Source organism: Arctopsyche grandis, chromosome 13, assembly GCF_051622035.1.
Source record: "Arctopsyche grandis isolate Sample6627 chromosome 13, ASM5162203v2, whole genome shotgun sequence".
Classification (NCBI taxonomy): domain Eukaryota; kingdom Metazoa; phylum Arthropoda; class Insecta; order Trichoptera; family Hydropsychidae; genus Arctopsyche; species Arctopsyche grandis.
This window is the reverse complement of record NC_135367.1, coordinates 24,651,811-24,663,773: the sequence shown is the minus strand read 5'-3', so window position 1 is coordinate 24,663,773 and position 11,963 is coordinate 24,651,811.

The window sequence follows — 11,963 nt, the reverse complement described above, 5'->3', positions numbered from 1 at the left end:
TATGACCAGCAGCACTGCAGAAATACTCCACATAATTCTATTCAATCAAGGTCAACCCAGGGCTTGAAACCGGGAACCTCTCAGTGGTTAGCATTTTCAATTCCAGTCGATAATTGAATCCACAATAAACTGACAAACAAGTGCTTGAAACAGTGATTGCTACTCTGCATTGATAGGTCAGCGATTAAAAGAATGTTGGAAGCCACTGACGTATAGACCGAACGGGGCAAAATACACACGAGGAAAAAAGGAGGAAACAAAAGGACCAAACCGGGGTTAAAAAATAAAGTATCGAGTTACTCCGGTGCGAGCAGGGAGTACAACAGATATCCAGGTCGGTTTCGGAGATACCTGGTTCGGTCTTGACAACAGGTTTCCTCGGGCAAAAACAAGACCGACTGCATTCAAATCGTATGCACTTGGACCAAGCTCGTGCATATAAGGACGATAACAGGTCCTCGGTTTATATATCGCGGGGGTATTGGTTCCTTTTTTTTCCCATCGTATCACCCCGTCGAGACGCATAGTGAGTAACGTCTTAATAATATCGCCTTAATTATTGCAATTTATTGTGGCGCTCGCCCACAGCGAACTCGTGTCCTTTTTTCGATCATTTATTTTTTTTTATAATGCGATTTCTTTGGTTCGTTTATTCATCGCCTGATTTTAGTGGCGTGCATCGTTAGATATCGTGTGCGAATTTTTTAAAGAAATATTTCATAATATTTACATAAAATGCAACAGCGATTAAGTAAATGATATCAGCTTTATACCTATTTGATGTGTATCAATAATAGATAAAAAAAATATTGAATATATGTCATTTGAAGTGTTTGATATACTGCATATTTGTCACTCTTGTTATATCAATGTTCAATTCTAAATATGTAGTAGAAACTTCAACATGTACATATGTATATAATCAGTTGATTTATGTACAGATTTAAGTATTTTATTTGGAATTTGGAAATTTATTCAAAAATTTAATGGTATTACATATATGTATTTATAATTCCGAGTACTATTTTAAAGTTAAAGCTAATTTATGCAATACAGTAATTGATTTAAAATGAAAAAAATTTATTCCTAATTTTGTATAAATAACTAAATTCTCGTTATTTTAAGTTTATTAAGTACTGGGTTTATTAGTTTTTTTTATTATTTCTTTAATTTTTTAATTGAATAAATCTACATACACGTGATTTTATTGAAGAAGACTTTAACCACTTCCAATATATTCATTTTTAAAATTAAAAATATTATAGTTTTCCAAAATAAAATGTTGTTATATAATATGTACGATTTTTATTTGAATGGTGTTTATCAGCGCTTAAACGTTTTACCAAGTATTTAAATCGAGCTTTTCATGCAGAATTTTAAAATAGAACTCGCTAGAAGTTTGAGCGAAATATTAGAGAACATTTCAGAATAATAATAAAAATAGTTAATGAAGTATTTTATTAATAAAAGCATCGAATACTTCGATGTAATTAAACCGTTCCAATATTATATTCCGATAAATTTGCCGTCTGCAAACTTATCGATTGTAATTACACGCCTGGATATTAAATGTCGAACTTTAATGAGCACGCTTTCACAAAAAAATGCGTTTTGTATGGCCTAGGGTTGGTATGTAGAAAGTTTGTTAATCTCCTTATGAATTATTTTCCGAAAATAAAACATCGACACAACCCTCTATGTAACTTCGGTGATCGATGAGGACAATGTTTGATGAATCGCTATCGCCGGTTTGTCAACGTTTTGTGGATGTTTTGTAATACACGGCGTGTTGTATTTTTTTTTTACTTCGACAAGTTTTTGTTGGAATCCGGAGGGTTTGAATAGACCAGATGATATCATCGTCTCGAATTTATCTCCAGGTAAACAAGGATGATGCCCCGCGGGATCTACGGGATGCCATTCGTGCGAAGGGGAGCAGAAAAGTTGTCAACCGTGACCGTTTTTGTTCGACAAAAATTGATTTTTTACGCTCGAACGTTCCTCGACCAGGTATTCCACATATCTGCAGCTTCCACATCTACCTTTTCATGGTATCTATTAGTGCGTAATGGGATAAGAAGGGCGACGGGTAACTGCAAAACGAAAGGAACTAATAACGTGTTAAACGCAATAAAAATACGAAAGCAATTCGACAGAAACTCAGATAACGCGCGAAACGAAAAAAAAAATACACGTGAAATAGAAAAACACTTCTGGTCCATTTAAAAAAGGGGGAGAGATAAACTCGAAAGCAGATAGACAAACTAGCAATTAAAGAACAATTAACCCTCCTCTGACGTTTCTATCGGGGACCGCTAAATAAAAAACGGTGTAACCAAAACAAGTCCTTATCAGACGTAGAATTTGTTTGAATTAAACCTGAAAAATGGACATCAAAAACCGAATTTTATTTAGGAGTTAACTCCTCCATCCAATTAAGCAGACTTCCATGAATAAATTTTAGAAAAAAAATCCATTAACATATTACGATTTTGATCAGGCTTTAATAGTACATATGTATATTTTATAATATTTTTACAATCTTATGATTTTGTTTAATTTAAAAGACTTCTCAGTGAATAAAACTGTAGATTTTGACCTTTAAAAATCTATTCTCAATTATTCAAACATATACCTAATAAATAATGTTACTATGCTTACTTGTATTGAAATTCGAAAAATTACCTATGAATGAAGAACTAGCTAAAATTGTTGGTAGAATGTGCAGAACTCACCTGAAAATAATAAAAATAATAGATTAATACATTTTATATGATTTTTATACATATGTACATATATAGTAGTTAATAGCAGAATCGCAAGGTGTTAGAAAAAATATATACGACTTTGTATACAATCTAAGCTGGAGTAATATGAAATTGCATCTATGTAACATATAAGAAATCCGATTGTTCTGATTTGAAAACTGTAAATTTGCAGAGCGGGAAAACAAGCAAATAAATTAACATACATAGTAGAGACTAGAGACAAATAGTGGAAGAAGATTTTTGTACTATAAAAAGAACAACTTGACTTTGAAATGTCAAGACAATCAATCAATCAAAATTTCATACACATTCCTTAAGTGAATATTGACTCGCAATAAAGAATAGTTCATAAAACTACAATATCACATTTCACTACACAAAGGAAATACTTTGAAACATACCGTAATCCAATACCACATCTTCCAAAAATGTAAAAAGAAAACCTTTCATATAAAAATATCGATTTAGAATACATTAAAGCGAGTACATACGTGCACATAGCGTCAAAAGCATCCCAGATGCAATCGATCGATCGTTCCGTTCCGGCATTCGCCCCCGATTTGAAAGTCAAAACTGAAACCCCGTATTTTTTAACACTAGGTGGCAAAGTCATGAACGTCTCCCACAGCTTCTCAACTAGTTTCGAGGCGTGTGTGTGAGCCATTTTCACCATCAAATCGGCATTGTTTGCGATTGTACGTCCGGGTTCGCACCGCCATTTGTATGGTAATCCGGTACGACTTGACCCCGGCCATTGATATAAGTCGCAGCCTCGACCAAGTGACACTAGAGACTCTTCTGTATGCCCAGACTCCTCTAGACCCCAGTTTCCTCCGTAAACCCTCCCTGGACGAGGGAGGAGTGCCTCGTAAATCGCAGCACTTCAACGACCAGGAAAAAGTTTAAGTGTATAAGCGGCGAGAGGTGTATGCAGTTAAAACTCTCCACTGGCCCGAGTACGAGACTAGAATGCATTTAGGTATAAAAATTGCAGTTTCTACTTCACTTTTGCATCATGAAAATAACCACACATACACTGCTTAAAATTCAACCACATGTGAATTCAATCAAACTGAAATACTCTGATAAGATGTGATTTTGACTCAGCTACGTTTAAGATCGACACAAATCCAAGATTGTCGTTTGTATGTATATAAAATAATAATTACATATTTAAATATAACAATAATTACGCCTTGCAAAAATGATAATAAGTAGGCTTGTTGATTTATAGTCAATCCGTAGTATTGCGTCAAAATTATGGTAAAAATGTATGAAATTTTGAACGACGTCTCATACATATGTATATAACAAACTAAACAAAACTTAAATAATGTTCACAAAGCAATATATGTATGTATGTACAAGTCAATGATTACAACGATGAACTAAATGAAACTTTATAAAAAAACAATTTTGGTATTTTCAATGTGTATGTATTTACATTTGGTCTTAAAAATATGATCAATTATATCAATATAAAGGTTTTTTTTTCTTTCAAGATAAACTTCAGCAAATGTGTGTACAAAGTTTAACTTTGCCTCGACAAAAGGCCAAATCGCCGGTTTATCGGAACAACTTCGAGCTTTTAAAAAGCTCTCTACCGTATGTGTATAACATATACATACATATACTGCCAGCATTTTTACAAGAATCTTGAAACTTTGTCAGTATGCAAAAGAAAGTTTGTTTTCGTTCGTCCCTTGAAAAGTTCTGGCCGAACAAAAATAGCCGGAAATTGTTAACCTTTCGACCCTGTCGATATCTACATAGCTTATCCGCCAATAAATTTAAATTTATTTTTAGATATTAAATATAATACCGAAAATAAATTTGAATTCCGAATGCCTAATATAATAATAGCTGTTGATAATCGCATTCTAGAAGCAGATGACTGGTTACGAGAAAGAACGAGTTCAGAAAACGGATAAAATGAAGTAATTTCAAAAGATTGAATGAAATTTATATGTTGTAGAAGATGTAGAGGAAAAAATGTACTCAAATGGTAACCAAGAGTATACATAAAAAGACACTGAAACTAAAATATGATGATATAAAGAAAAATCATTATTGAATTATATACAAATATATATTTCCTGTTGATTATTCTTGCATATATTACTTTTGAGTTACACATACATATATTATGTGATTCGAAAGGACGCCTACGGCAAGGGTCAAGATTGAGATAAGACGTCCGTCCGTCTGTAGCCAAAAGCTGCTGCAACTGGATAAGAAATGTATTACATAAATAACAACATGCATGCAAGCAAACTTTATATAAAATAATCGTTCATTTTTACTCTCAGCATCCCTCACCTGCCTCGAGAAAATCTTCCAGGCAAATATTTATTTATTTTTCCGTTTTACATCACAGATAAACACGCATAATCTCCGTTTCATGCAAACAAGTCACCATTGTGAGATCGTCTCCGTTTTCGTCGAATCGTCCCTGGCACAATGGGCGATCGGTTGTTGTGACAAATAAGATCGTTTTGTTGAGTCGTGTGTGTATGTGCGATATTTTTGCACAGGCTTGTATTATATATAATGCGGACTCGTACCGAATATAAATAAATAAATATACATACATAGGTACACGACATAATCTCGGCACGACAACGAAAAGGTCTGCCCTCCATTGAATCGTGGAATTAAATGTTGTCGCAACCGTGGAACTACTACTGGCCGACTATTTGAACCATTATCTTTTTTTTTCCTTTTTCCTTTTCTGAGGGGTATTAGTTCATGTTGGATTAGAGAGGTTGCCTGGTTTTGGCGCAAGGAATAAAATCAAAGCGACCGAAAGCGGGTTTACATGTTTTCACGTATTTTTCTTTTTTTTGCTTTTCGGTGAGTTGAATTGTTAATTGAATGCTTCATATGGAACTTATTATGCTGGAGAATTGCCCTTTCGAATGGAAATAATGTGAATTTAACGTAAATAGATTTTTGTGAATGTTAGTAGGTACATACATGACTATAGTATGTACATACATATATACACACAAATGTACTAGTATGCGATCCGATATAAGAAAGCTCTTTTATTAAATTGGTGGTCAGAAAGCTTTTGTGAAATTGGGTCAATTTGATTTATCGGTAATTTCTTAATGGTTTACTGATCGAATTTACCAATTTCTGCTTCAATAATAATCATCAAAAGCTACAATTTTCCGAACTATTCAAAGGTATTTTATACATACATACATATGCACCTATGTGTGTAAAAATCAATATACCTACATACATACAATATAATAAAACAGCATGTATCATTGAAACTCATCGATATAGAAATGTCGTTGAATCTATTTATATAATATAATATGTATGTACATACTATAGCTTTTTGTGCTTTTTTCCTATAATTCTGTACACTAATATTAATATAGGATAATACTATAAATACTAGCAATTAAAAATAATTAAAAAAAAAAGAAAACGTCTAGATCAGTAGTTTTAAAAAATATAATAGACCTTAAATATATTTAAAAATCAAAAATAGTTTGTAAAAAAATAAAAACCAAATAACATACATACATATGTTGCAATTATTCAAATAATATTTATAATATGTAATGTACACATACACGCCATTATATTTAAAAATGGCCGAAGTCCGATTTTCAGTTCCAAAAACACCATTTCTGTTTGACTTAATTCACAAATTGTTATTACTTAATTCGATATGTCCAGAATCTCGGTAATAATCTCAAAAATAATAAAAGATTAAGCGCAAAAAATTATATATGTATAATGTTTTGCGAGATATTTCTCGAAATAAAGAACAGTGGACGTATACCACTTTCAATTATAACGGCTAACATATTGAAGCATGTGATAAAAATATAACTATGCAATTTTATAGTATGTCCGTTGATATTTCAACACGTGATTTTGGAAAATTGCAATATGCAGGTTTTATAATATTTGAATAAAGTTAAAATTGACAAAATCTATGAATAAATAACCAATTTATATCCAGCTCGCGATTCGGTGAGTGATTGTCGAATGCCTCAAACCAATCGGTATACAAACAAATAAATACCGGAAATTAAAAATTTAATATCTACTTATAAGGCATATATTTAGATCCATTTCCTGTGGACATTTACAATTGGAAAAAAAAGTTGACTGAAAATGTATATAAGCTAATTATACCTACTTCACAAAGTTACAATAATTACAGTTACAAATCCTTTGACATAATATTTAACATGTTAAATTTTACGGACACACCATATGTATTCCTAAAGAGCGTTCGCGCGTTCTCGTACAACTAGCTCGACGTAAATATCATTAAATTTAAATTAATATTCAGTTTGCGTCCACGTTTTGATAATTGTGCAGGAAGTCGTAAAGAGAGATACGAATGTGTCAACGTTAACAGCGTCCTTACCAATTAAAGAAACGAGTGAACTTTTACCGTTTCCGTAGCGAAACTGTCCATTTATGTTTAAACGCGCACACTTTCAATTCAATCTGACGGAGTTTCGAAATCGTGACCGAAATTTAAATACAATAATAAAATACAAAAAAAAAAATGTACACCCGGACAAAGTCGGAACTTCCCAACTATTCCCAAAAATTCCATAAAATATCATACATATACAAATACATGTTCTTTTAGTATCGTATGATTTTAACGATCAATTTATAAACACGCTGGTATTATATGTTTAAAACACACATTAACATATTGAGAACTATAGGAGGTGAAAATCGTATACCATAAAACACTTATGTATATGCGAGTCTTAAAATATGAAAGATACATGCTTGTCTTTATTTTATGTAGTTTTAAGTACGGAAACATCTTAAAATGTGTAATGAGCACATTACACATGTACATATGTACATATGTGTACATCAAAGCTCGGGATGAGCTCTTAATGGTGGTAGACATACATACACGTGTAATTATATGTAATTCCTTAAAAGAAAAACGGTCTTCATTTAAAATAATTAATAACGAATTTTACTACCATTTGAGCCGTTATATTTGAAACTATCCAATTTTCAGTTCCAAAAACACTATTTCTGTTTGAATTAATTCGCAAATTGTTATCACTTATATTCAATATGTTCAGAATCTTGGAAAAGCAGAAAAACGTATTACAGGCCACCAGTATTTTAAATATTGTTAAATGGAAATCATTATATTCATGTTTTGTGAGATATTTATATATAACGGCTCATATATTGATAATACAGTTCGATCTTATCAAATGCACATTAATCATTTCGGAGATAATATCACAGAGACAGAACTATGACATGTTATAATCATGTCGTATAAATTATAGATAGCCTAGAAAGCCCAAAGGAGTATTGCGCCCTATCCTATTTGATCATCCAGGGAGACAATTCTAACGGATAGGGATAAATTATAGATAGTACTCAATGTGCATATATATTTAATTATAGATAGTATATGTACTTAATTACATAAAAACTTATTTTCAAAAAGCTTTGCTATAATGATATGAACTTGGTCAAAGTTATTCAAACAAGATATTACATATATTTATTTTTTTGATTTTTAAATGCTTTTTATTTATTTATCTTATATCTTTTTATATATCTTATATCTATTTTAATAGCTACTGATCTACTGATCATTTTCTATTTTACAATTTAATTTAATTTGGTTAGTAATCATAGTATTATATTATTATAATGTTAATCTACAGCATAATAGGAAAAAGAGCTATATATTACATATATTTATATGTACATATGTATGTATGTATAATATTACAAAGTCTACTAGAAACCATGTAAATGATATTCGCAAAGCAAATGTGATAACGATGTAGTAAATGAATCTTTATAAATCAGCAGCTAAAGTATTTTCATTTCCGCCAAAAATCCAAATCACTGCTATTTTCATATTATTCAACCGTAAATATTATACGAAATAATTTTATATAAAACTTAATGTATTATTTTATAATATATGATTAGAATATTGTAATATTATAGATTATTTGGAAAGCTATGAGCAACTCAAATGGTATGATTAATTCCGGCCCACCTTGCATGGTTGAGCTTCATTCAGCCTCAGTAATTTTTAACTAAAAAAAAAAACAATTCGATGCCGCCCAATGAGATTTAACCGATTTTATTTAGTTTTCGAAATTTATCACCGACGAAAAGACAACGTTTGAGCGCACCTGAAATTAATCGAACTGCGTTTCGCAGTGATAGCGATCAAACCACAAATCAATACCCTGTCAGTGCAGGGCGGCCAAAGGGCGGGCAAGTGCGCCGCCCTGGGCGGCAGAAATGCAACTCTCCATTCTCGAATTACACACATACACACACACTTGCACAAATTCTGGTAAAATTAATTACGCCTCCCTTCTCCCCTGGGCATAGACGAGGGGGTTAGTTCACTGTGTGTTGTTTGTCTTCGCGAAAGCTGCGGTCGGCTGTTGGCGTTCCCCGATCCCGTATGAAATATTAGATTTGGTATTCGCGAACCTTATTTCACTTAAAGGAACGCGAAACGTAATCACATTAGCCTCATGCGTGGCTGTGCGGTTCTCAAAGTGTGGTCCGGCAACGGCCGCGCTAGACCGGTTTCCTACTGAATGAATATCCCCTTCAAAGTTGATGTTTCTATCAGTCCGTCTGCTTGTATGTATGTAAGTATGTACTGCCGATGATTCATTCGAAGAAACTGCTTAATTGGCTTTTAAAATTGTTGCTGAATCTAATTGAAACCATCGATGCTGCGTTTTTGTATCATAGAATATTGTGGAATCATAGAATATTTCTCTACGATCAAAATTAAAACCAAACAATTCATGGATTCATCAATTTATACTAAGAAAAAGTTAATAGACAGTCGAAGTAGTGTTCATAAATAATTACCCAATATATTATTTATCTAATATATAATTTCGAAAGAGACTTTGCATATATGTACATATGTAACCTTGGTTGGTTGGTTCGTAGACAACACATTCGATTTTTTTCGATTCATAGGCCCCGAATCGATTTTTTTCGATTCAAAGGATTCGAAGTCCCTGGGGGCGAAGGCGCCGGATTCTGGTATGCATTTAATTTCGAAAGAGACTTAGTATGTTTGTGACAGTCAATTTAATAAAAAAAAACAAATGAGTATTCAAATAAATTTATATAAAATAAAACTATTCAAATGAATTTAATAAAATGTTTACTATTAGATTAGTCATGCTTAAGCGGTTTATATTACAAATACCGAGTGAAGCCGGGTAAAATAACTAGTTTTTTAATAAATTTAGAATGTACATATGTATGTAAATGTTTGATTTTTATCATTGTTATAATAATTATACTAATAATATTATATATAAAACCGAAACGGCGTATGCATTTCGTTTCTAATTGGCTGTCGAAGTCATTTCTGATTGGTTGGATTGGTCAAAGACGTTAAATAATATAATTTTTTTTCGATTCAAATAAATTAAATAAAAAAAACAAATGAAGATTGACCCACTGAATTCAAATTTGGCGGTGATTTTTGTTGGTTTTCTCTCGTTTATGAGATATACATACATATATGTAAGCGCTTCAAAAATGCGCAATTCTTACAGATTTTTGACTTTTGGAGTCTTTAACTCAAAATATAATATTGTTGTGCCACAAGTGAGTAATGGAATCAATAGTCCCATGTGTTGACCTTTAATTTCAATTTTGTTTTGCTTTAAAATAAGTATAAGTAATTTTCTAGGGAATTTTTAATATACTTTTTTTACACATTTTACCGCTGCGGTAAGTATAAAACGTAATTATTGGATGCTGAGTATAATTAAAATAAAAATCATTATTTTTTTATGAATATAATATATAAAATGTATATTAAGACATTTAATTCAATTTTATAAATCAAACATTACAAAAGTAATAATTAAGCTTAATAGGGTGATTCATTAAAGACCACTGCATACGATTACGTATTTTAAGTACGTTGTAACTTTGAACAGTCATCAAAAATATGTAAATATTTTATTCAGCTATTACGACAGATATTCAATGAATGTCAAATTCAGAAAAATTTAAATAATAACCCAAAAAAAGTGTAACTTCACTGAGAAAAAATAAAAAAAAATACATCGAAAATCACGAATTCTCAAGTATCGGAGCGTTAAATTTTAACAGACACTTACGGATACATCAATAGCAGATATCGTTATGACGGTTCGCCGAATATTATTAAGTAATAAGCTTATAATTTTAAATTATGCGCGCTAAAAATAAATAATACATTATATAAAAAAAAGGCGAAATTTACAGCAGAAAACCGGCAATTAATTATTCGCTAGTTTTATTGGCGGATTCCGAACAAATATATGAACTTGCGCGAAACACCGGTTCACCGTTCGCTAATTTCTTTGAATATTATAACACATTAAAGCCGACTCGATTCGCCTTTATTTATTGCGGAATTCTTCTACGAAGCGTTAAATTTTATATCACGAACGCAAATAGGCATAAAATTATTATTGGACACATCTCGCTTGCAATTTTGCATACGATCAATAGAAAGTTATACGAGATTTTTATTTGTACATTTTCCGGATAGTGTTGGCGTACAATTGGATCGTAAAATCGCCTAACCTAACCCATTCCGGAATGGTATCGACGCATCTTCATACATACACGCCAAAGAGACAATATAATAAAATAAAATAATGCGTGAACGTAATACAAGATGAAAGTGTTAACCGAAAGAAATATAATACATTGTTTATGACGGGCATAAATTCCACTTTTATTTTATCCCTGTCCGACTACCGGTTTTGTGGCCTTTCAGGTGCATACACCCGCATATAAAACAACGTTGTACTACACACAACACTCGTATAATAATAATATTCTTTAGATAAGTTTCACATCGTTAAACGAGCAGGCGAAATTGTACAACCGAGTGCGGCCTGTAATAAAATAATTAATTAACATTTTATATTTCGGCCCCGGCATTGTTGTCGAAATAGTACTGCGCGATACGCTCGTAACTCATTATTAAATTTGGATAATTAAAATCGACACGATATCGCACGTATACGGGGTATCCTAATAAAATTTAAATTGGGACAATCTAATTCTAAACATGGGCAGTAAAGTTGGTAGAACGTTTAATTCGTGAAATGATGTTACGTGTTTCAATTGATGATACACATAAAATTTATATTTAATTTAATC